This window comes from Puntigrus tetrazona, chromosome 6 (genome assembly GCF_018831695.1).
Source record: "Puntigrus tetrazona isolate hp1 chromosome 6, ASM1883169v1, whole genome shotgun sequence".
Lineage (NCBI taxonomy): Eukaryota > Metazoa > Chordata > Actinopteri > Cypriniformes > Cyprinidae > Puntigrus > Puntigrus tetrazona.
The window spans coordinates 20239802-20243816 of NC_056704.1; the positions used below are offsets into that span (position 1 = coordinate 20239802).

The window sequence follows — 4015 nt, forward strand, 5'->3', positions numbered from 1 at the left end:
CCACGGCCATGAGCCCTCAGAGGCATCCACGCCACCCACAATACGAGTGTTTAGAGGAGCCTGTCCACAAACTATGAGAAAGACAGATGGTTCAAATAAGTATTTCCATATTTCTACATTTTAGACTTGATGTCTTTAGAATGAGAGATCTTACCATTCAGCTGAGAAAGTGAACCTGCCAGGGCAGAAATAAAATGCCCATTAGAGCAATTTCATTTAAATTTAAATGAATAATGAAATTGTGCAACATTATTGCAATTAATGTAAGATTATTGGTGGGAATGACTTTACCATAAACCCTTGCAATGTTTTTTTGTTCAAATTTATTGTTCATGCCTACATGATACTGAACTCCAAGTTTCATGTCAGTGAGTCATTATTTTCACAAAGGCTGTTCTTAGGCGCTGTGCCACAAAGCAAAAACATATTCTGCTTTTCTGTTTAATGTCTTTGTTCACAGTTATCCTCACCTTCATAGATGTAGCATGAGACCTTACCTTTGGCACACATGAGAAGGGTCAAAGTGACGCACGTTAATCTCCACATCTTCACACAGTTTGTCTGTTCTGTAGCAGAATGGATGCTGGTGTTTCATTTGGTCCTCTGAGACTCCTTCAACCCCTTTTATATAGTTCTATAAGCTTCTCAATTTCTCTTCTCATCTGTCACTCACCTGCCCACTTCTTTTCTCTTTATGCTCCTCCTCCTTTTTTATCATCCTCTTCAAATTTTTTTTAGTATGAACTGCCAAGCACACGTACTTCACTGAGAACATTTTCACAATTCTGCAATTAGTCATTGTTAATTAATTGCAGTTATGTTTGTAGGGGTCATGATACATGCAGATACATTTGTATGGTTATTGTTAGAGAAGTCACACATATTGTAATACTATAAAAAATAAATTCATAGCTTTTTTTATTCATTTGATACTGTGGAATTTGGACCTTTTTTTTCGGAAGACTTTTAAACTGGACCAACAAGTTAAGTTACAAGGAAAAATAAAGAAAAATTAAACTTAAATATCGTTTTTGCATTGCATTTCAATATAAAGGATAACAAGTATCTTAAGACATAATGAACTCTTTCCTCATTCTAGTTCTTTTTCATGGAAGACTTGATTTTATTTCCTGCTTGCTTAATTTCTTGCAACACACAAATAAAGAAAAAAAACACAATACATATAGGGCGTGATGAATATAATACCCCTCAGAAACCAAGACACAATGTGTTACATACAAGAATGTATTGTCCGATGGCAGCCAAATTACTCATCATAAAAGCCAATGGTGAATCAGTGTGCGTGTGTGTTTTACATTTTGGGATTTTTACCTGAAGGCAGAAAAAGGAAATATTAAACAACAAAGTTGGTTTCTGTACTGCCAACGTCTTTTATAATAAGATAACTGAAATCAGCTAAAGAGTAAATATTAGCTGTAAAACTGCAATAGTTCTTTAGCACAGGGACAACAATTGCATGCTTAAAAATATTTGTGGTAGATTTACAATGTCTAGGATCTCTTTGATGCTTTTGTGATTGTTTAGTGGCTGTGTAAACGTGATCAGTCTGGCTCTCAGGTTTCTCTCTAGTTCTCTCACCTCTAACATAATTATGACGGCACTACATCACAGGTCTCAAGATCCGGAAAAATAAAGAATACAGAATCCTGAAAGTTGGCCTTAGTCTTAGTATGCCTTTATTGTATTGTCTTTAAATTTGCTCATTAATCAGAGATCAGACGCCGTCAGAATACCAAATGTGGAACACATCAAACAGAGAATTACTTGTTGTTTGCAAATCAGATCAACTATTATTTAGGTTCCTTCATCAAGGGCACAAGGACAAAATAGTACATGACGACTTTACTTTTTTTATTGAACATTTCAAACATGCGCCAAATTCTTAATGTAACTTTCAAATGTTTTTTAAAACCATTCCAATTTTAGTTTATTTTAGTAAAACATGTCAAGCAAATTTGTATTCATTGTTTTTTTTTTAAACAAAAACCAAATATTTCTTGGTTTTGGGGAGATTTTACTTTGATTTGGCAAACAAACGTTTTACAAATGTGTACATTGTAGCAGCTTCACTAAAACGTTTCAGTATTTTTTTTTTGATATTACAATATCAAGGAAATGTTGTATTCAAGCAATTCTGTGTAATAGCATTTAATTGAATAAATTAAGACAAGGTGCGCATTTTCGAATGTGTTCACATTTGTAACACAGCTCTTTCAAAACCTGATTTAATGTTTGCATTACAGCTGCATATAATTTTATTTCCTCATAACACAGATCATTGTAATATACACTGACAACCTTTGGTTTAATTAACAGAACAGTATGATATTTCTATTTAACAATCAGTTATTTATCTAGCAAATATTGCAAGGCAAATCACCCTGGCAAATCACCCTGCTTTCTGAATTAAAAATGGCAGCGGCTATTTGCACTAAGTCTAAACAGCCATAGAGGCTATTTACAGTAGGTGTTAATAGCAATTAGATGCTGTTTACACTTAGTGCAAATAGCAGCATTTTTAGTGACATTCTATTAGTGCAAATAGCTATAAATTCTATTTACACTATGCAGGATTTTCTGCTATTTATACTACTTATTGTAAATAAACAACAAACATACACCCACATACGTTGTGTTTCATGTTTTATACTATACAAACTATATTTTCCATACCTTAACCCAAAGCTTACCCCTCAGACTACTTTACATTTTCAAAAAAAAAATTAATTAAACTATATGTTGTTATTTATTTTGGAAATTGCACACTCATAGCTCTAAAAATCTATAAATGTACTGCACCAAATGATTTACTGATTAAATTAACCCAGTTGGATTAAATGATGCACAAATTTGAGTGATGAAACACACTGAAGTGTACAAGAAGACGTGTAAAGGAAGGGCTTAATAGTACTAGCACTTCTCACTTCGAAAATGCAAATGCAACAGAATAACACATCATCTTTATACATTAGAATAACTCATAAAACAGCGTTAAACAACACTACATAGAGTTAGAACTTTTTGTTTTGGATTGTATGCCAAATGATTTAAAAATGGCAGATGTGACCTAGTGCCTAAGGCTGGTGATCAGTGTGAAAGAATGGTAATCACTATCACAGCCTAAAGCAAGGCACCTTAGTTCAGGTTGCTGCAAGGGATTTTTTTTTGTTATGTCAAGACGAAATTGCTTTAAATAAAAGCATCTGCTAAATAAGTACTGTACTTGCAGATGTAGGCTGCTCAACAGTGTCATACTGAAGGTTAATGTATGTTTATTAGAATTTGCACTAAAAATATTAGGCAGTTCGATTTTTTGTATACATTTGCAGTGGTAAAATCTGCTCGATCTCTGTGAGCGCTGTTACTAACGTGCAATTAAAAAGCACACCCAAACAATTTAAAAGACAAAAAACCTAATAACATGATTCTACATCAGTCAAGTGATTGAAATTTTGTTCAAAAACTTCATTTTGTTTTTCTCAGAATGAGGCAGACAATATATTCTAAACAGTAATAAAGGCTACTAGCATTGGGTTATAAATAGCCTATTGCCTGCTTTAGTAAAATACCATGGCTTGCAGAACACAGATAAACCATATATTGTCGCGTCGTGTCTTTACTGTTGTCCTACTGTTGGATATTCAAATTAATAGCCAGATCGTGAATATTCAATTACCAACGCAGTCTTGTTCTTGACAGGATTCAGCTGTGTCAATTACAGCCTTAATCAAACTCTGACATTCAAATATGTGCTCGTGCTGCCGCTGGTCCAGAGAGGCCTGTTTACCTAAACATCTTTGTGCAAGTTTTTTGCACATGCATTCAAAAAATCACAGAAGCACTGAAATAAAAGTTTATTATATATAGAAACAACGCTCTACAGAAGCGATCAAACTTTAGTATTTTGTTGTTTTTGTTTTTTTGTTTACATTTTGTAAATTATTGTTTATACAATATAGTAGACTGTATAATAGCAATATACATTATATACAAT

General features: G+C 33.3%; 1 long non-coding RNA gene across 1 annotated transcript; it reads right to left on the bottom strand.

Annotated features, from left to right (window-relative positions):
- LOC122347561 lies at positions 1 to 635 on the bottom strand. The gene is made up of 3 exons (XR_006251237.1): positions 498 to 635; positions 155 to 175; positions 1 to 71 (listed from the first exon to the last, which is right to left on the bottom strand). It is a non-coding gene; the product is annotated as an uncharacterized LOC122347561 (long non-coding RNA).
- Positions 636 to 4015: the final 3380 nt, after the last annotated feature.